Source organism: Geotrypetes seraphini, chromosome 8 (assembly GCF_902459505.1).
Source record: "Geotrypetes seraphini chromosome 8, aGeoSer1.1, whole genome shotgun sequence".
Taxonomy (NCBI): domain Eukaryota; kingdom Metazoa; phylum Chordata; class Amphibia; order Gymnophiona; family Dermophiidae; genus Geotrypetes; species Geotrypetes seraphini.
The window spans coordinates 154,164,501-154,186,898 of NC_047091.1; the positions used below are offsets into that span (position 1 = coordinate 154,164,501).

The 22,398-nt window shown below is 48.0% G+C and overlaps 1 protein-coding gene across 2 annotated transcripts in view; it reads right to left on the reverse strand.

The window, feature by feature from the left end:
• OGFOD2 (2-oxoglutarate and iron dependent oxygenase domain containing 2) overlaps positions 1–21,096 on the reverse strand; it is a 65,670-nt gene extending 44,574 nt beyond the window's left edge. The window contains exon 1 of one of the 2 annotated variants that reach the window (XM_033955259.1): positions 21,014–21,096. The gene's annotated coding sequence lies outside the window, so the exon portion shown is untranslated. The remainder of the gene's footprint in view (positions 1–21,013) is intronic. The other variant, XM_033955257.1, reaches the window with a different exon arrangement.
• Positions 21,097–22,398: the final 1,302 nt, after the last annotated feature.

Below are 22,398 nucleotides of genomic sequence, written 5' to 3' on the forward strand. Positions count from 1 at the left end.
GATCACCAATTCATCTCGTACGAGATGGTGCTGAAAAGTTCTCAGCCCAACCAACCAACTTCCTAAATTCTGAGCGTTATTTTGCCATTGTAGCTGCAAAGAGTGTTATCTTATTTTGTTATGTACCAATTTGCAGAAACAAAATTCTGTGTTTTGACATCGTTTCAGATCACTGAACATATCCACATCATTCTCTTCTTGGATGTGCTGAGAACTATTCAGCACCCCCTCGTATAAGCTACTGACTGGCTTCTGTGTGCCAGCTTTCAAAAATTAAAGTGTGCTAATAAATAATATTTAGATTCCTTTAATTGTTTTCCTTATACAGGTTTGGTGCATCAAAAACCATTTATTTCCATCAAAGCAGGAACTTCTGTGATGAGGTAGGTAGAAATTGAGTAGAGAGCTTTCTGTTTGTGCAATGTTGTTCAGGTTTCCTCAGGCTGCTAATGGGAGCTAAAACAGGACCTTATTTTCAAAGAAGTTCTTCTCATTCGATGTCTTGTTTCAGAATTCTTGAAAATATGATGGTGTTATTGGGATTAGAGGTTACCGCAGTACTTGGAGTGTGGGTTGTTTTGTTATGGGCTTGGATTTTGTTCTGGGGAGGGGTGGGTGGTTTGATTCTGAGGTGTGTAGGGCAGGGGATTATTGCTATCCTTTGACTCTATGTGCTGTACATACCTTTTTTTTGGGGGGGGGGGGCTGGTATGCTATTGCAATGTTGTATGTGCAGTGCTTTTCTTTTTGATATTGATAATGTTTCTGTATATGGATGGTGTATACCTCAATAAAAAGCATTTCAATTAAAGAAAAGGTGAAAAGAGAACCAGAAAAAAAAAAGAAAAGATCTGGCTTGTGCGCAAAAAGCTGTGATCAAGTTGAATATGCCCGATAGAATGTTAACTTGCAGGATTTGGGAGATGTGCTGCCTGAGATACGCAAGTCATTTCCTCTAAAGATATACTCTTGCACCTTTTAGGTTAGTAGACACTTGTATGAGAAATGGAATATTTCACAGGCCGTGACTTCAGCCGATGAGTTCAGGGACCTGGATAATCCCAGCAACCAGTTGCTCAGGGCATCTATCAGGAGCATCGTGGCTGAGAAACAAATTGACTGGGACAACTTCCTTGAGCCAATTTTGTTTGAATTTCGGACAGCTATGAATCCCATTACAAAATACACGCCATTTTTCTTGATGTATAAAAGAGAGGCTCGTTTATTTTCTAAGGTAGGTGTTTGCTTTTCAGCATCCTTTTGGGGGGGGGGGAAGAATGAGGTGATTTTCTTCTGGTTTCCTTCCTAATTTGGAGGATAGGACTGTGCTTCACAGAAGATGGTTCAGGCTGCTTTCACTAAAGCCAGACAAGTTAATCCATTCGCTTTCTTCATGTGCATATCTGGATATTTCTCATATCACCATGAGAGGAAGAGTATTTCTTTTTCTGATTTTTATTTTATTTTTGTACTATATGAATTTGATCAGATTTGGTTCTAGTCTATGCATCACTTTCAGGGGCATAATCAAAAAACTACCTAAGTCAGCACTTGGGGACATCTTAATCGCTGGGATGTCCAAGTCCCGATAACCGAAACCATTTTCCTGGACATCTAGCGAGATGTTTCATCCGCTGTATATCCAGAGTTCAAGGGGACATGTTAAGAGGCATGTTATGGGTGTGCTTTGGTCGTGACAGACTTGGACATCTTCCAGGGATAATCGAACCTTTCCTAGGACGTCCTGAATGGAACTTAGACATTTTGGGCTAGACCTCTTTAGAAAGTATCTTAAGTGCCAAAAAGGTACCCCTAGTGGTCACTGACCCCCTTCCACCCCCCAAAAATCTGAATAAAACAGTACATACCTGTGTCTGGAACAGGAGCATCTGGAATGGGAAATCTTAGTATGGTTTATTAATCTTGTTATTCCGCTCATTCATTTTACTGGTCCAAGCAGTTTACATGATACAATACAATAAAAACTGGATAAAAAAAAATAAAAGAACTCCATTGGTAGATAGGATAGACCTAACTCACACAACAACAAGCACAGAAAAACATTCACTCCTAAATAAAATAATATAAGGCACACTAGCCGATTTAGTGCACGCTAAGTGATAACGGGCCCATTACATTTAATGGGGGCGTTAGCATTTAGTGCGCTTTACTAAAAGACCTCCCATAATATTAAGATTTCACAGGATTGCTGACTGAGGACCCACAAATTATTTAAAAACATGGGTTAATTCAGATTGGATTGAATCTCGTCCAAACGCTTCTTTTAAAAAACCTGTTTTTTACATATACTTCTCTTTCTGTATTTGCGGTTTCAGCAATTGCTGTTTCGATTATTCATGGTTTTTTAGCTTGCTGGCTCCTCCCCCAGATTATGCCAGCTTGCATAGAGAAATCGCTGATTCCAAGTATTTACGGAGAAAATCGCTGATTCCCAGCACTTTCTTCACCGTGTTCTGTCTCTCCTTCAGGAACAGGCCAGGTCTCCCACCATGTTATTCGCGGTTTCACCATATTCATAATGGTTTTTAATAGAAAACAGCAAATAACATATGAAAAAGTTATTTGCAGTTTTTCTGTATTCACAGGTCTGTTAATCCCCTATCACAGCAAATACGGAGGGAGAAGTGTAATTTTAAAACATTTGAATTTTTCCTCGAATCAGGTGTTTTAAGTAGCCATGAGATCCTGTGGTAAAAGAGCCTGACTTAACTTGAGTCTGTATTGATAACTTCCCTTCTTAATGTCAAATTTGCAAACCATTTTTGTTTCCTAAAGGTTATAGCTGACAAGAATGCTGCATCCAAGGAGGAACGAAAAAGCATTAAAAGGAAAGCCAAATCTCAGCTCAAAGACAGATCTCAGCTCAAAGACAAAGCTCGGCGTAAAGACAGATCTCAGCTCAAAGACAAGAGTCTTGGGCACTTCTGAGCCTCCTCTGCAAAGGTTAAGAAGAGCCATGTGATCTCATTTCAGATTGAGACAGTTTTAGCTTCTGAGAAATGTGTATAGCTGGAGTTGAACAAACCAGCTAACCTACAGCTAACTCAAAAGCCAGACAACGTTCTGAGATGTCTGGAAACTGGGTCCTTTTAGTACCCTACATTCCTTTCTCAGAATGGAGATTATGGCTGTGTTGTCTCTGGGAAACTAACTCAGGGGATATATAAAACTATTTGTTAATATTTTTAACTGTGAAGTATGAGGGGTCTAAAAAAAGAAGTGGGTTTATCATATAGGCTTCTCCATCCCACTTCTTCTTCGGGTATATAAACAAGAACAATGGTAAACTGCTAAACAGCCCTGAAGTCGGAAAGAAGGTTTCCAGTTTAGCTACATGCAGTGTGTGAACCGTTGCCTGCTGCACGTCCCCCCAACAAGCTGCTGAAGGCAGAACGAGCAAGGAGGTAACTGGGACACCCCCCCCCCCCGGCTGATCCGGAAGGCTTTCCTCTGACATCAGAATGAAGCCCAGTGGGTCGGCTTTGGGGGGAGGAGCAGGGAACCCCGGCAGTGGGAGGGATCTCCGGTGGCTTTGATGGACGGACAGGGAGAGAGGGCGGACAAGGATCTCCGGCAGCGGCTTCAGCGAGTGGTGCAGGCTGCAAGGAGGGATCCCCGGCTGTGGTTGCGGCTTCGGGCCGGCAGGGAATGTCCTCTGCGGCGGCCAGGCCCCCATACCCCAACAAGCGGCCCATGTACCCCTAAGGGTACATGTACCACGTGTTGAGAAACACTGTTATCCCAGGACAAGCAGGCAGCATATTCTTAACATATGGGTGACATCACCGACGGAGCCCCGGTACGGACATTTTTAACTAGAAAGTTCTAGTTGGCCGCACCGCGCATGCGCAAGTACCTTCCCGCCCGATGGAGGAGTGCGTGGTCCCCAGTTTCTTCGTTTCCGCGGAGCGAAGAAGACACATGTGTTTTCAACGGCCGTTGAAAAACTAGTTTCTGCCTTCCCGCTCGCGTACTTTTTCTTTTTCTTTGATTTTTTTCCCTTCGGATTCCTTTGCTTTTATTTTCAAAAAAAAAAAAAAAAACTCGTCAAGTTTTCTTATTTTTTCGGCCCGGCCCCGGCAGGGCCTGTTGCCACCATACAGGCCTCCGGCTTCGATTTTGCGGAGGCCGTGTTTCCCTTCATGCCCCCGCAACCGGGCTTTAAGAAGTGCCAGCGGTGTGCACGCCCGATCTCTCTCACCGACCCGCACAATTGGTGCCTGCAGTGCTTGGGTCCAGAGCATCGGGCTGACACCTGCACCCGCTGTGCTACTCTTAAAAAACGCACATTGAAAAATAGGCAGATCCAGCAAAATATTCTTTTCGGCACCGGATCTGCCATGGAACCTGCCGCGAAGTCGACGGCACCTCAAAAGTTGGCACCGACTACTTCGACGACGCCAGATCCTTCTTCGGGGTCGCTGGCCCCAGGTAAGCCGGCTAAGAAGCCTTCCACTTCCCTTGAGTGCCCTCCTGGCACGGTTGCGACGCCGGTCCTTCCGACACCGCACCGACCCCGCAAACGCTCCACTCCGATATCAGTGAGTGCCTCGTCATCGGCCTCCTCATCGCCGGAGCGTAGAGCGGCACCTATGGTACCGAAGAAGAAAAAAGCGGTACCGGTGCCTTCCCTGGACGACCGCATTAGGCCATACTCCAGACCCAATTACAGGAGCAGCTGCAGCAACAACTCCAACAACTGTTGCCGGCGCTGCTGGCCCCACACCTTCCGGTGCAGGACCGGTCCGAGCCTCGCATGATCCCATCGGTGTCGACCCCCTCGGTACCGCTTAACACTTCCATGCCGGTGCTCTCGGCTGAACCACACCGTTCCCAACCTGCGGTGCAGGCCCGTTCTGATACCGACCCTTCCCGGTACCAGGAACGGCACCGGTCTTCCTTTCCCGGTACCGCCTCGGTACGCTCCGGCAAGTCTCTCTCCAAGACCCGCCATGCCGAGCCCTCCACACCGATGGCCCGCCGTGCGCACCCCGACATCAGGGACCCTGACTTATGGGAAGAATCCCCGCACGGTACCGAGGAAGACGCTTCCTCGACGGACGAGGAACCCTCGACGATTGATACCGGTTCAAAACCTGAACAGTCCTCTTTTACCAAGTTCCTCAGGGAGATGTCGGCTGCTCTTTCCATTCCATTAGAGTCCGACTCTAAAAAGTCCCAGGCTTTTCTCGATGCCCTAGACTTTGAGCAACCTCCCAAGGAATTCCTTAAGTTACCCGTCCATGACATCCTACGGGAAACTTTTTACAAAAATTGGGAGAACCCCCCTCACTGTTCCCGGGGCCCCTCGCAAACTGGATAGCTTGTACCGGGTCATTCCGATCCCGGGGTTTGACAAGCCTCAATTGCCCCGTGAATCTCTCCTGGTGGAGTCCACCTTAAAGAAATCTCAGGGCTCCAGTGTCTATGCCTCCACCCCTCCTGGCAGAGAGGGGAAAACTATGGATAAATTTGGCAAGCGCCTTTTCCAGAATGCAATGCTGGCCAACAGGGCAAATAATTACACCTTTCACTTCTCCTTCTATATGAAGCATCTGGTGCAACAACTCTCCTCCTTACAAAAATACATTCCTGAACGTAAGGTCCCTCTTTTCCAACAGCAAATTTCCAGTCTGCTCCAACTTCGGAAATTCATGGTACGCTCCATTTATGACTCATTTGAGCTGACCTCTAGAGCATCTGCCATGGCTGTTGCCATGCGGCGTCTGGCCTGGCTGAGAGTTTCTGACCTCGACATTAACCACCAAGACCGCCTGGCTAACGCACCCTGTCTTGGTGACGAACTCTTCGGGGAGTCCCTGGACTCAACCACCCAGAAACTCTCAGCACACAAGACTAGGTGGGACACTCTGGTCAAACCTAAAAAGAAGACTCCGCCTTCTCACCCCTACAGACAGCAGTCCTCCTACCAACGCAGGTTCTCGGCCAAACCTCTCAACCCGCCTCAGCAGCAGCCTCGCCGTCCTCGTCACCAGCATCAACCTCAGGCTCGTTCAGTCTCATCAGCCTGCCAAGCCTCTCCCTCCATCAAAACCATCTTAACCCTTTTGACTCCTTTCTCCGGGGCATAGCCAGTCTTCCACCATCATTGCCTCTTCCTCAGCCTATCGGAGGACGCCTCCAACTCTTCCTCAGCCGTTGGGAGGTCATCACATCAGACCAATGGGTCCTCAACATCATTCGCCACGGCTACTCTCTAAACTTCCAGACTCTTCCACCAGACAATCCTCCCATAGAGTCTGCTTCCCACTCCTCCCAATCCCCCCTCCTCCTGCAGGAGGTCCACTCCCTCCTTCTTCTCAACGCCATCGAAGAGGTACCATCAGACCAAAGAGGCCAGGGATTCTACTCCCGCTACTTCCTGGTTCCCAAGAAGACAGGAGACCTCCGTCCCATCCTCGATCTCAGGGACCTCAACAAGTGTCTGGTCAAGGAGAAGTTCAGAATGCTCTCCCTTGCCACGCTTTACCCTCTTCTCTCTCAACACGACTGGCTATGTTCCCTAGACCTCAAAGAGGCCTACACTCACATCCCAATTAATCTGACTTCACGGCGCTACCTCCGATTTCAGATACAGCACCGTCACTATCAGTACAAAGTGCTACCCTTTGGTCTCGCACCATCGCCCAGGGTATTCACCAAGTGCCTTATTGTGGTGGCGGCCTTTCTCAGGTCTCACAACCTCCAGGTGTTCCCCTACTTGGACGATTGGTTGGTGAAAGCACCTACGTCTCCACTTGTGCTACAAGCCACTCATCACACCATCTCTTTCCTCCATCTCCTGGGGTTCGAGATCAACTACCCCAAGTCGCACCTACTTCCCACACAGCGACTTCAGTTCATTGGAGCAGTCCTCGACACCACTCTGATGAGGGCGTTTCTCCCCTCTGACCGACAACGGACCCTGCTCCACCTCTGTCGTCAGGTGCTCCTTCATCACTCCATCCGAGCTCGGCAGATGATGGTCCTCCTGGGCCACATGGCCTCGACGGTTCATGTGCTTCCTCTGGCGCGACTCCACCTCAGGACACCTCAATGGGCTCTTGCCACCCAATGGTCACAGACCATGGATCCTCTTTCTCATCCCATCTCTGTGACATCGTCTCTTCAGCAATCTCTTCAATGGTGGTTGAACTCCTCCAATCTTTCCAGGGGTCTACTCTTTCATCTACCCCCTCACTCCATGATCATAACCACAGATGCCTCCCCCTATGCGTGGGGAGCTCACCTGGGAGATCTTCGCACCCAGGGACTCTAGACCCCTCAAGAGCGTCAACATCACATCAATTTCCTGGAACTCAGGGCCATGTTCTATGCTCTCAGGGCCTTCCAGCACCTCCTCTACCCACAGGTTCTTCTCCTGTGCACAGACAACCAAGTCGCCATGTACTACATAAACAAACAGGGCGGCACCGGATCTCCCCTCCTTTGTCAGGAGGCCATCCGCATCTGGACCTGGGCCACGGCCCGCAGTCTCTTCCTCAAGGCTGTCTACATCCAGGGCGAACAGAACTCCCTGGCCGACAATCTCAGCCGTATCCTTCAACCTCACGAGTGGACTCTGGATCCTCCAACACTCCGCTCCATCTTTGCTCGCTGGGGCACTCCTCAGGTGGACCTCTTTGCAGCTCCTCACAACCATCAGTTGCCCCAGTTCTGTTCCAGACTCTTCTCCCCTCATCGTCTGGCCCCGGATGCATTCCTGCTCGACTGGACGGATCAGTTCCTCTATGCCTTTCCTCCACTGCCTCTGATGTTGCGGACGTTATTCAAACTCCGCAGGGACAAAGCCACCATGATTCTCATCGCCCCTCGGTGGCCTTGCCAACACTGGTTCTCCCTCCTGCTCCAGCTCAGCTCCAGAGAACCCATCCCTCTGCCTGTGTTTCCTACTCTACTTACGCAGCAGCTACTCTACTACATCCCAATCTGTCCTCGCTCCACCTGACAGCTTGGTTTCTCTCGGGCTGACCTCTCCAGAGAATCTGTCTCAGCCTGTCCGTCATATTTTGGATGCCTCCAGGAAACCGGCCACCCTCCAATGTTACCATCAGAAGTGGACCCGGTTCTCCTCTTGGTGTCTTCTCCATCATCACGATCCCACCTCGTTGGCGGTGGAAACTGTACTGGACTATTTGCTCTCTCTGTCCGACGCTGGCCTCAAGTCTACCTCAATCAGAGTCCACCTCAGTGCCATCACTGCGTTTCATGAGCCTATCCTCGGAAAACCTCTCACGGCTCATCCCCTGGTTTCCCGGTTCATGAGAGGCCTTTTCAATGTCAAATCACCTCTGAAGCCTCCTCCAATTGTCTGGGACCTGAATGTGGTTTTATCAGCCCTCATGAAACCCCCGTTTGAGCCTCTTGCCACAACTCCGCTCAAATTTCTTACATGGAAGGTGCTTTTCCTCATTGCCATCACCTCTGCCAGGAGGGTTAGTGAACTGCATGCACTGGTTGCCGACCCACCTTTCACTGTTTTTCACCATGACAAGGTGGTTCTGCGTACCCATCCTAAATTCCTTCCCAAGGTGGTCTCGGAATTTCACCTCAACCAGTCCATTGTGTTGCCTGTCTTTTTCCCTAAGTCCCATTCTCATCCTGGGGAACAGGCATTGCACACGCTGGACTGTAAGCATGCCCTGGCTTACTACCTTGACCGTACCAGGGCTCACCGCTCGTCTCCTAAACTCTTTTTGTCCTTCGACCCTAACCGTCTGGGTCGTCCTGTCTCTAAACGGACGCTTTCCAACTCTGTTATGCTTGGGCCGGTCTCTCACTGAAAGGTGCTGTTACGGCCCACAGGGTCAGAGCTATGGCTGCTTCTGTGGCTTTCCTCCGTTCCACCCCCATTGAGGAAATCTGCAAGGCTGCCACTTGGTCCTCAGTTCACACGTTCACTACTCACTACTGTCTGGATACCTTCTCCAGACGGGATGGGCACTTCGGCCAATCTGTATTACACAATTTATTTTCCTAATGGCCAACCATTCCCCCTCCCTCTCTGTTAGCTTGGAGGTCACCCATACGTTAAGAATATGCTGCCTGCTTGTCCTGGGATAAAGCACAGTTACTTACCGTAACAGGTGTTATCCAGGGACAGCAGGCAGATATTCTTACGTCCCACCCTCCTCCCCGGGTTGGCTTCTTAGCTGGCTTATCTTAACTGGGGACCACGCACTCCTCCGTCGGGCGGGAAGGCACTCGCGCATGCGCGGTGCGGCCAACTAGAACTTTCTAGTTAAAAATGTCTGTACCGGGGCTCCGTCGGTGATGTCACCCATACGTTAAGAATATCTGCCTGCTGTCCCTGGATAACACCTGTTACGGTAAGTAACTGTGCTTTCTATAGGGATTCATTGTTGTTCTCCCTTTACAAGGGTTTACAGGCATCTGTTTGATTTTATAACCTTCTTGGTGGCTTAGATTTTGTTACTCTCTACCTGATTGGCAGTGCTTGTAATTGATGTTTTTGTTGCACCATTGTCATTAATAAAGTTGTTTAAACATAAACATTGGGGCTGTGTGCTTGCAATTAACATTGTGTAAATAAACATGGAAGAACAGGGTAAATTAGAAACCATATTATCCTGTATGAACTGAGAGCTGTTTTGCACATGCTCTACCTCTGAATAAGACGAATAATGAAAACTCTATCTAAAATAATGCCTTACCCAGATACTCTGGTAGAAGTTTTTGGAAAAAAAAATAACAGATTTGAGACAATCATTGATCCCACTGCCCTCAAATAGACTGAATCCAAGAGCAGATGAGGTTTATAATACACTTGGATCTAGATTTGGGAGAGTGTGGCGCAGTGGTTAAAGCTACAGCCTTAGCACCCTGCTTGCAAATAACATCAGTGAAAAATAACCCTGATGAAGCCGCTTTATGGTGGCGAAACGGGTTCCCGTTGGAACTTATACTACGGGGCTTCAGCGGTGTTAGATTGCATGCTGCTGTCTACCAACATCTAGTTGAACAGATAAGTGTTTGATTTAAGCTTCAACTGATGTTATTTGCAAGCTATGCACAAGTTATTTTGCTTGTTCTGTATAGTCATATGCTTAACTGCATTTTTGATTAGCGATCTTGCATAAGTTCTGTGATTTGCTATTTGCACAAATCTGATTCTATATCTGCTCAATTGCACTTTTTGATATGCTATTTTGTACAGTTCTGTGTTTTGCCATTTTTGCACAGTTCTGAAATTTAAGTAGAAAGAATATGCTTTTTTTTTTTTGTATAAACTGTTTATTCACAAGAACAGAAAAAGACACGCATGACAGGAATCACAGTTTTCCAATACAAAACAAAAGTCAACCCCCCAACAATAGACCCTAGAAAACAGTGAGAGTCCAGGCCAGTGTTCTGATAGCCTGGATCCCTCCAGATCCAATCCCAAAAGCAACCCACCCACCCACCCCAACCCAAGACCCCCCAACCCCCAAAACCCTTCCCTCAACCCACTGGCAATACGGGGACTACTGGCTTCCGCAATCGATTGACCACCTGGCTTTTTATCATAGGGGCAAAGTGTCCAAATAGGAGGCCCAAATGGACAGAAAAAGCTTGCTCCGAGACCTAGAAAACCGAGCGGAAGATGAAATTTATTGTGCCAATACCAGATGGTGGGTGGGGAGTCCTGAAACCAATGATTCAGAATACATTTCTTCCCCACAATATAACCCTTACGAATAAGCAAACTGTCGCCTGCAGAAAGTCCTCCCAAATGACCGTCCGCCAAAAAAATAATCCCTTCCACCGACGAGGGGAGCGGATAACCCACCAAAGATTCCAAATAACACCTGACCTCCAACCAAAAGGCAGAGATAGAGGCACACAACCACACCCCATGCGCCAGAGAGTTAGCAACCCGGTAACATTTCAAGCAAATAGCGGTAGGGGCACACCCAAAATAAAAGGCCTGTTGCTGGGAGACATAACCCCGATGGAGAACCCGAAATTGACATTCCTGAAGTTCAGCACTCTGTACCACCCAAGGAATCTGACGCACCAAAGGAGCCAAGGACGCCACCCGCGGGCGACACCCCAGGTCCCGGGCCCATAAAGTCAAGAGCCGCTGGTAATCCCGCCTAGGCTGCAAAGCCACCAGTCTACGATGATATTGAGAAATAGAAAGCCAGTCCCACTGAGCATCAAAGAAAAAGTCATGCAAAGTGACAGCAAAAGACTGTGTCAAAGATTCCCTGGGCAAAGAGGCTACATAATGAGAAAGCTGCAGGTAAGCAAAATGATCTGTCGTACCCAAGGACCAGGACGCCTGGAGAGTCAAAAAGGGAACAGCACTGCCATCCATCTGTAGAAACTGCTCCAAAGAGCGGAGCCCTTTCCACGCCCAATGTTTAAAAACAACATTTTCCTGTCCAGGACTAAAGGTCGCATTGCCCACTATGGGCAGCAAAACAGAACTAAAAGGCGAATGACCCCAGAACTGAGAAACACACCTCCAAGCCCGACGAAGCGGCTCCACCAAACAACTACGGGCCCCAGGGCCCAACCGCACCTTCCCATCCCAATGTAAAAGATAAGGCAGAGCCCACGGGAAAAAATAATCGGCTTCCAACTCCCGGTCAGTATACTGAGAGCTGGCAAAAAGCCAATCTCGGACATGCCGAAGCAAGCAGGCCAAATTATACAGATGAACCGAAGGAAGACCCAAACCACCCGTTGCCCAGGACCCTTGAAGAAAAGACCGATGCATTTTACCTTTCTTGCCCCCCCAGCAAAAGGACAACACCAATCTCTGGAGACTCAGGAGATCCTTTTTCAAAAGAAACAAAGGAAGTGTTTGCAAGACATATAGCCATTTAGGGAAGATAATCATCCGAAAGAGATGAACGCGGCCCATTAATGAAAGAGGAAGATTCAACCAGCGACGCAAGAGCCCCTTAGTCTCCTGCAACAAACGATCTACATTTAAACGGTACAACGCGGAGACGTCCATAGACAACAAAATACCAAGGTACCGAAAAGTGACCCGCCCAGCGCAAAGGAAAATCTGGTCCCCAATCCACCCGCAAAGAGTCCGGGAACGCCAAAGCCTCCGACTTCTGCTGATTCAAACGGAAACCAGAAAAATCCCCATACTCGCGAAAACACTCCAAGAGGGCAGGTAGGGAGGCCCGAGGATCCGTCAAATAGACCAAAAGGTCATCGGCAAAAGCCGCCAGTTTAAAATGATGAGCCCCCACTACCATTCCCATGATGTCCGGGTTACCCTGAACATCCCGAATAAGAGGATCCAAGGTCAAGATAAATAACAAAGGTGAAAGGGGGCAACCCTGGCGAGTACCCCTACAAATTGGGAAAGGATCGGAAAGAGTATCATTGGCCCACACGCAGGCAACAGGGTCTGCATAAAGAGTCCGCACCGCCTGAATAAACCAAGGGCCAAGACCATACACTCGCAAGACCTCAAACAAAAAGCCCCAATCCACCTGGTCAAAGGCCTTCTCGGCGTCAAAGCTGATTATCAAAGAAGGCACCTGATCCTTTGCAATCCGTTCCAGAGCCGCCAAAATACGGCGCACATTTTTAGCAACCGCGCGGCCCTTCACAAAGCCAACCTGCTGATCTGAAATAAGACTCGGGAGTACCAAGGCAAGACGGGTAGCCAAAACTTTAGCGAAAAGCTTAGCCTCAAAGTTCAACAGAGAAATCGGTCTGTACGACTCGGGTCTATTCGGATCCTTCCCAGGTTTCAACAAAACGATGAGTTGAGCTACATTCAAGTGGCGAGGGAGTGCCCCCAGCCCAACCGCCTCATTAAACACCAAAGCCAACAAAGGCGCCACCTCAGCTCGCAAAATCTTATAAAACTCACTACGCAAACCATCCGGGCCAGGAGACTTACCCAGTGCACTCGACTGGATTGCCCGCTCAATCTCCTCAGCTGTAAACACAGCCTCCAACTGTGCCTGAGAGGAGGCTGAAAGAGTCGGGAGATCCCGACCAGCTAAATATACCGCCCCATCAAGTGGAGGGTCGGAGGGAGCAGAATATAGGTGCTCAAAAAAATCTCGCAAAACCCTATTAATGTCCCTATCAGTATGCACTACCTCCGAGTTCCGCGTCTGAAGAGAAGCAATACGTGTGCTACCCCGCTGCTGCCGAACCAACTTTGCAAGAAGTTTGCTACTCTTATTTGCAAAACGATAAAGATGAAACCGATAATGCTCCATAGACCGGCGAGCGTGTTGGTGTAACAGAGAATTAAGTGAACACTGGGCCTCCAACAATTGAGCACGATCCGGGAGTGCCCGGGTACTGCCATAACGTCGACGGAGAGAAGAAACCAGTCTCTCCAGCCGAAGCAGCTCTCGCTGTCGTGCTTTACGCTGAAAACTAGCATAAGAAATAATCTCACCCCGAAGGACAGCCTTTGCCGTTTCCCAAGCTAACAAAGGAGTGGCAAAATGAACCACATTAGTGTCCTGAAAAAACCGCCACCGGGCTACCAGATGTTCATGAAACTTGCTGTCTCGATACAGATGGCTAGGAAAGCGCCAGCCACGAGGGGTCCCAGGCGTTCGAGATAACTGCCAGACAATCGCCACCCACGCATGATCAGAGACCTCTATAGGTCCCAGCTTAGAGTCCAAGATCTCCGAAAACAAGGAGCGGGAACAAAGAATATAGTCTATACGGGATAAAGAAGCATGGGCTCGAGAAACATGAGTAAAATCCTTCTCCAGGGGATGCAAGACTCTCCAGGTGTCCAACAAGTCGAGGGAGGCACAAAGAATTGCAATTCCAGTAGCAGATTTCCGAGATTCCCTCCCCACCCCAGACGAGCGATCCCAAAGAGGGTCCGCCACCTTATTGAAATCACCCCCCACCACCAGGGGAACATCTCCATAGACTGACAAAAGATCCGCTAAATGATGAAAAAATCCCACGCCCGGGCTATTGGGGGCATAAAGATTGCAAAGAATATAAGGTTTAGCGTTCAAACTAACCGAGGCAATCACATACCTACCCTCCGGGTCCTTAAGGACATCATGTACCACCAGATGGAGATGTTTACCCACCAAAATAGCCACCCCAGCCTTCTTACCCAAAGCAGGGGAGTCCAGGACTTCCCCCACCCACCAGGTCCTCAATTTGGCATGTTCCACAGCTGTCAAATGAGTTTCTTGCAGAAAGGCCACGTCCGCCCGGTTCCTCCGAAGCTGTCGAAGCACCTTCTGTCTCTTTATTGGGGAATGAATGCCCCCCACATTCCAAGATAATAGCTTAAGGGACATAAAAGTGAAACAAAAAGAACCAACAAGGAACCAAAACATTCAAAAGCCAAAAGAGGCGTCCCAGCAAGCCCCCCTCCTAAGGCAAGACCCATGCGGAAGCCAGTGCCAGCAGTCACCCCGGATCGAGAGGAACAACTCTTCCCACCCAGCCCTCCCCTCCCCCCTCCAAACTAATTCAAACCCCAGAACCCAACCAACCTACTCCTACCTCACCAAGTCCTTCCTGCCCCACCCACCCCATCCCTCCCGGCCCCCGAAGGGAACCGATCACTACAGACGCCCCCTCCCCAGAATCCCCCCCTAAAACAACAAAAGGGACTAGGCAGAACCCCAAAGGAAAAACAGACAGAATTAGAACCCACACCACAAATCCAAGACATCATAGAATGCCACAATGCCCCAGGGTAGGCACCTCTACCCAGAAGAACTCAATCCCAAAACCCCACCCACCCCAAATGCTGCCCTCAAAAGATTCAAACAAAGAACCTCCAGAATACGAGCTCAACAAGTACCACAAAACCCTCACCCCAACACCACCCCCCCTCCTATTCCAGCACAACACACAAACAGCCCACCACTCATCCCCCAACACGCACAACACCCCAGGCATCAAGCTAGACAACACCCACTCCAGAAAGCAAACCAGCACTGCCAGCCACCAGAAACAGCTCTGGCAGATCAGAAGTGGAAAAAGACCCTGGGCCACCTCAGTAAACAGAAAAGCCCCACAAAACCAAAAACACCCGGGGCACAGTCACAGCTCAAGGCAACAGAGCAGAGTAAGGCCACAGTCAAATGCAGAGCCAGACTAGTCTATCTAATGTCCGATCAGAAATCCAATGCGGAGCCCAGGGCCGCAGCCAAGCCTGAAGAAAACGCATCTCCGAGGACAGGCACCCATCAGGCCGGACCAGCAGTAGAGGAAATCACACCAGCAGCACTGGTAGAAGGCAGCTCCACATTCCACGCGTCCATCATGTTCTGCGCCTCCGCTACAGTAGAGCAAAACTGAGTAGCGCCATTGTGATGAACCCGCAACCGCGCGGGGTAGAGGAGGGCGAAGCGAACATGGCAGGCTGCCAAGGTGGAACACACCGGTGCAAATGCTCGCCGTTGCTGGGCCACTTTGGTGGAATAATCCTGAAAGCAGAGCACCCTGCCGTTTTGATAGGTGAGAGAGCGCTCTCCCCGAGCCGCCTGAAGAATAGACTGTTTGTGAGCATAGTTCAAGATCTTCGCTATCACCACCCGCGGCCGGGCCTGATGAGCAGAACGGAGGCCCAGGCGATGCGCCCTCTCAATATGAAGGGGGCCCAAATCAGCAGGGAAGATGACGGAGGCAGCCAGCCAGGTTTCCAGCTCACCCCTCAAGTCCCGCTCCGACACAGCTTCTGGAAAACCAATAAAACGCAAATTGGACCAGTGCGATCTATTTTCCAGGTCCTCAATGCGGTCCTCGAGGACAGAGACAAGGCGCTGATGTCGGGTCTGGGCGTCCTCCATGTGCTGCAGCCGATCCTCCACAGCACTCACTCGCTGCCGGAACGCTACCACCTCCTGACCCATAGCGTCCGAGGCTTGGACCATAGCCAACTTGTGGTCCAGAGGCAGAAGTTTCTGCTCCAAGACGAGCTCCATCGCCGCCGTGACTCCAGATGTTATTTCGGCGATCCAAGCCGGCCCCCCTGTAGCGGCTCCAGGACTCGGCGGCGCCGCCATTTTAAGGTCTCCCTGCTTGCCGCGGTCCTTTTCCTTGCGGGCCGATTTCAGCGACATACCCCCCGAGAAACGACCCGGAACTCGCCACAGGATCCGGAGGGGTGGAGGTGCCGAAGAGCCCAGTCCAAAGGCTCAAAAGCCGAAAAAAGAATATGCTTTTTAACAAAAAATTATACTAGAAAAAACAAAAATTAATAATAAATTAAATAGGTTTAATACATGTAAAAAATTTTGAGTAGTGTAAGGTACATATATTTATTAATTAGTGATAAAATAGATCACGTTAGTATATGAAGGTTTTGGATCAATTAAAGACACCCACGCCACAATTTCCTATACGGATGATATTTATTATGATGCTTGGAGTGGCAATTCTGAGATTCTTTCCTTCATTAGTTTAAATAAACCATCACAATAGATGGTTTTTCAGTCAATTAACCTTTTGTGGATCTAGTTATTTGTGGTTAATTTTTTCTTTTTTGATTGATCAACTAGAGATGGTCAGCCAGAAATATTTCACTATGTCATTTCAAGGACTGTTAGTTTTGTTCAGGGATTTTCCCATTTGTCATTATGGAGGGTGACACAAAAAAAATTTTCAGAGCCCTCTTCCTGTGCCTCCCCCGAACCAAGAGCAGGAAATAAACCTTTCCCTCTACTCCACCCCCCATACACACAGGGGTCTGTTGGGGCAGGAATGATACCCATATAAAATTATCTGAATACATATGTGTAATTTCTCTGTAGGGATCGTAATAGTGAGATTTGGTCCATTTTCCCATTATCTGTGTTCTAAGACTATTTGCAGGTGTTAGTGCATACAGTAGAATCCCGATTATCTGGTACTCAAGCAGCCAGCACTCTCCCAGAAATGGGAAAATAAATAAATAAAAATCATCCTCCCTCCAGACCCTGAAGCAGCAACATTAACGGTCCTTACCGGACAACCCCCCCACTCCCCCTCCGTCTCTCCCTATAGTCCCTAAAGCAGCAGTGGCAGCAATCCTTACCCGCCAACCCCCCATCCCTCCAGCCCCGAAGCAGCAGCAGCAACATTCCTGACCTACCAACCCCCTTCCTCACTTGAGGCAACAGCAGCCTTGACCCACAAACTTCCCCTCCCTCCCTTACCTGAAGCGGCAGCCAGTCAGCAGAGGCAGCGCTGTAAATAGGCTGCTCACAGCAGAGGAGAGTCCCTGCTGGGGATAGCCGCAAGCAGCCTGTTTACAGAGCTGCCTCTGCTGCTTTGAGTAAGGGAGGGGGGGTCCAAGAGGCCAGACCTGTGCTGAAGGAAGGAGGGAAGACCCGGAAGGGGGGGAAGCATCTAGCAGGATGAAGGGGAGAAGAAATGGAAAGATGCTGGAGCAATAAGTAGCGTGGGGGGAGAAAGTGACATAGACCAAAAAGGAGGGTGGGAAGGGAGAAATAGATGTACCTACAAGTAGGGTTGGGGAGCTGATTAGAGGAAGAGAGAGAGGTGGGAAGGGAGACAAAACTATTTTTAGAGTAACTCAAGCAACCAGAAACTAGTTATCCGGCATCTACCAAGCCCCATGCGTGCCAGATAACTGAGAGTATACTGTATTTTGATATGGTATACCATGGGATGATATGGTATACCATGGGGTGAACCTGCCATAAAGTCCTTAGCATCAGTGGTATACCAAGGGCAAGGCAAGAGGGGGGGTAGTCCACTCCATGTGCAAGGAGCTCAGGGGTGTTGGAGAGGTTGCAGGTCTGCAGTTTGTTTGCCCATGGCCGTCGGCTCAACCAGCCCCCGCCCCCTTGACATCAAATTCCTGTTCTGAGTCAGGGAACCAGCAGAGTCAACCCTGCAACTAATCCACCCACTGCCAGGAGGTAGGTGCTCCGCCTTGTGTTCCTGCCCAGCTACGTATGCCACTGCTCAGAATCACTTTTTTGCCTGCTTAATGAGACATTGCATAACTGCTTTTCCAAGTTTTAGAACATTATTAGTCTGAAATAATACATTCCAGACCAGTTATAAATGGATTTTTCATGCATGTTACTTTCTTGGTATTTTCTTGCATTATTTTCAGGCTCAGGATTGGTGAGATGGGAAAGGAATGACAGGACAGAAAAGCTCATTAAAGCTGTCTTAATTAAAGAAATGTCTTAGGGCTAGATTCATTAAACCTTCCAATCCTGTACCGATGATCGAAAACCCGTTTTACTGGTTTTGCGATCGTACCCTGACCCGATTCACTAAACTGCTGCCCGATCCATCTCTGATCCGATCCACCCATGCAAATAAGTAAAACCCCACTCAAAATAGCCAAGCGATGGATTCACTAACAATTACTTGGCTATTTTGCATAGGGTTTTACTATTGTCAAAGCCAACTGATGCAGACCTGATTTACATCATCAGAACACGCATACCCAATATTACGTTCCTGATGAAGCCAATAATTTGAGGCGAAACGGGACCCGTCGGAGAGTGAATTGAGCATTTAGTTCGGGCAGCCGCCATTTGGAGTGTTTATATTTAAGATAAGTGGCTGGTTGTTTGAAATTGTTTGTGGGACTTTTTTCAAATTTTCTTACATTTATGTGTATGAACCTGGACATTGTTGCAGTTACACTTTTGCAGCAGGATCACTTGAGTAGTCCCTGAATGAATTTGAGTTGCTGTTCATTCATTTGTGCTACATTAATTGCTAAAGCTAAATAAGTTTTTGACTAAAATACAAAAAGTTTTTGCTAAATATATATTTAAGGAATAAATTAGTTAGCAAATAGGTTAGAGTAAAGGTTTTTTGATCAATGAAAGAGACCCATCACCACTGAAAAAGCTTGGGAGAACGATATATGTTCCCAAAGTAGTGTATCTGAGATCTTTTCCTCCACTTAGGTAATATGTATATTGTGAACCCGTTGTAGTACTAGAGATTTGATGAGTTGACATACATCTTTCACTGTTTATCTCTGGGAAGAGGAACCAGAGGAGAAATAGTGCAATCTCTGAGAGGAATGAAAAGTGCCTCTGCCTCCCCTGGCAGAACGGTGAGTTCTATTATCTGGGAGAGATCTGGGGCGGCGATCCACTGGACAATTTCTTGCTGGTTATTGGGAAGATAGTAAACTTGTGTAAATGGAGGTATCACCTCCTCCGATATTTCCAAAATTTCTAACATATATCTTTCCAACATCTCTCTGGGGGTTATCATAACAACCCTAGGAAAGTTCATCAATCTTAGATTATTATTACAACAGAAGTTTTCCAGAGACTCAAGCTTCCTCCTGAGATTAATATTGTCTTTAATCAGTGTTTCATGAAGGTGTTTAGTCTTTGGTATCTCTTGATTAATATTAGCAATTACCTTTTTTGATTCTGTTGCTTCCAATTTTAGGTTCAAACAATTTTTATTGATGCAAACAACAAGAACACAGTAGCAAGGCACCCCGAAGGTGCACAATACCAAACAAATATGCATCATATAAATAGTATAGCATACAAGGGCAAAACGAGGAATATCAATAAACTCCTCCCCCCCCCCCCCCCCCACCACTGAGAGCGTGCATTCCAATTTTAAGTTTTGAATATCAGTAGTATGAACTTTTATTTTCTCTTCTAATTGGTGAAATTGAGGATTTATTAAGTTAGATATACTAGCTACCAGGACCCAGATAGAATCTAGTGTTACCTCATGGGGTTTCTGCACTTGAGGTAAATGAACCGCAAATTCCACTTCCTCTCCAGCTGATTTTTCTCCTCGGTCACTCACCTGGATTCGTCCGTCCCTGCTGTTGTCGACTCCTCAGTTTCCATGCCTAGACTCCCCTGAGATTGTAGGAAGTCTGGCTCCAAGCTCCCCTTAGCATTTTCACCTGCCTCCAGAGCAGAGTGAGTTCTCTCTTCTGAGAGCTCCCCAACCCGCGGGGAGCTGGTAACTCAAGGATGTGGGGGCGGCGCCCTCATGTCAGGACTCAGAATGGTTTCCAGTCCCTGAGAGATCGCCTCCATCCTGCCCATTCGAGGCGTCTTTAGCAGGAAGATCACCGACGGCTGAAGGGCACCCTGCATACGCCAGATAAGCTCCTCTATGTTGCCCAAACCGGCAACTCCAAAGCTCTGCGAGACCACAGCTGAGCTCTTTCCTCTCCGTTTGGGAATCTCCGTTCCCGAAGGTAAAGTTTGCCAAAAAAATATAGTATATTGCGAGCTCACCGATGCGTGACGCTCAGCTAAACTAGTCAGCGGCCATCTTGGATCCTGCGCAATGACTTATTTTTATAGTGTGGTTGTGGGGGGGGGTTAATTGTATTATTTTATGTATGTGTATATGATTATTTGTATGGTCATATATTTTATTATGCATGCATTTTGTAATCCACTTTGTATAAAACAGGCTATAAATAAAAAAAAGGAAACAGGTAGATCATTCCCCATAGTTGGGCCTGTAACCATGAACAAAAAAGTACAATATTCATCTAATCTAATGTGTTGAAAATAGGGTTACAAGATTTTCCTGAAGGAAATTCCTACCCCTGGCCATGCCCCCAGGCCTGCCCAGTTCCCCCTCGCATCACGCCCTACCCCTTAACCTGTTTATGTGTCGGGAAATCATGTGCGGATGAGAAGCTGAGGAGGATGGATGCGCAGGTGGTCTTCTCCTCGATCCTCCCAGTGAGGGGCAAGTGTAGAGCCAGGGATGGTTGCATCCAGAGGGCTAACGACTGGCTGCACGGATGGTGCAAGGAGATGAACTTCGGGTTCCTGCACCATGGTGAGGCATTACAAGGACTACAGGGACCAGACGGGCTACACCTGACCAGAAGAGGAAAGAATGTTTTTGGACACCGACTAGCCCGCCTACTTCACAGGGCTTTAAACTAGGTAAGTTGGGGGAGGGTACAGGCACAATTAACCTACCTGGCGAGCCAAGCTGCCAATACTTTGTTGAGACTGAGGTAAGTAAACATTGCAATTCTGGGTTTGGGTCTGGAGTGGGTACTCACATTTCCGAATCTGGGGTAGGTTCACATTGTAATTCTGGTTCGAGAGAGAATACACACTTTTCCGAGTCTGGGGCAAGTTCACGCTGTAATTCTGGGTCTAGGAAGAGTACACACATTGCAAATAGTACTAAAGGAGTCAAAGTAGCTCAAGAGGGAATATCACCCCAGAGACATAGCAATCGTATAACATGGAGGGCTATGTACGTCAACGCCCACAGTATGGGCAACAAGATCCTGGAATTAGAGACGGAAATGAGGAACACCGACCTGGATGTGGTGGCGATATCCGAGACCTGGCTCATGGACTCCCACGGGTGGGACATGGTCATATCGGGTTACAACTTGCTTCGCCAAGACAGGGAGGGCAAAATGGGAGGAGGGGTAGCACTATATACCAAAGATGACATTAAAGTCACCAGAATCGCAGATATCGGGTACACAGGGGAATCCCTTTGGGTGAATTTGGCCAGGGGGAAGGACAAATGCCTGTATCTTGGCGTAGTACACAGAACCCCAAGACAACAGGATGACCTGGATATGGAATTAATCAGAGATATAGAGAATATCACCTTGGTGGGGACACAGTAGTGTTAGGTGACTTCAATATGCCTGATGTAGATTGGACCACACTTTCCTCTGCGACCAGCAGCAGCAGGAGGCTATTAAACTCTATTCAGGGAGCAAGACTCAGGCAACTGGTATTGGAGCCAACAAGGGATCAGGCAATACTGGACCTGATACTTACCAATGGAGAAAGTGTCACAGAGGTCTCGGTGGGCAACACGTTGGCCTCCAGTGACCACAACATGGTATGGTTCAATCTCAGGAAAGGTTTCGCCAAATCTAACACATTAATCAAGGTCCTCAGCTTCAAGGACACCAACTTCGAGAGCATGGGGGATTTCATCCATCAGGCCCTGCAAAACCAAGCAGAAACAGATAATGTAGAAGTAATGTGGTCAATTCTGAAAGCTACCATACAAGAAGAAACCAACCGCTATATAAAATCGGTAAGTAAACAGCGAAGAAACAATAAGCCACAGTGGTTCTCTGCGGAGATCTCAGACCTCATAAAAGAGAAGAAAAGAGTGTTCATCTCTTACAAACAATCAGGGAAGCAGGACTCTAGAGAAGTGCAATAGTAAAAAGTTGTTATTATAAATTAAGAATGATTAGATCACTGGCCCCTCTTTTAGATATTAGTTCCCTTAACATTCTGATTCATTCACTAGTAATTTCAAAAATGGATTACTGTAACTCTTTACTAAATGGTATCTATCACAAAGACTTAAAACGCTTGCAGCTTATTCAAAATACGGCCATTAAAATAATCTCGGGAGCAAAAAAATATGATCATGTTACCCCTTTGCTTCAAAAGGCCCATT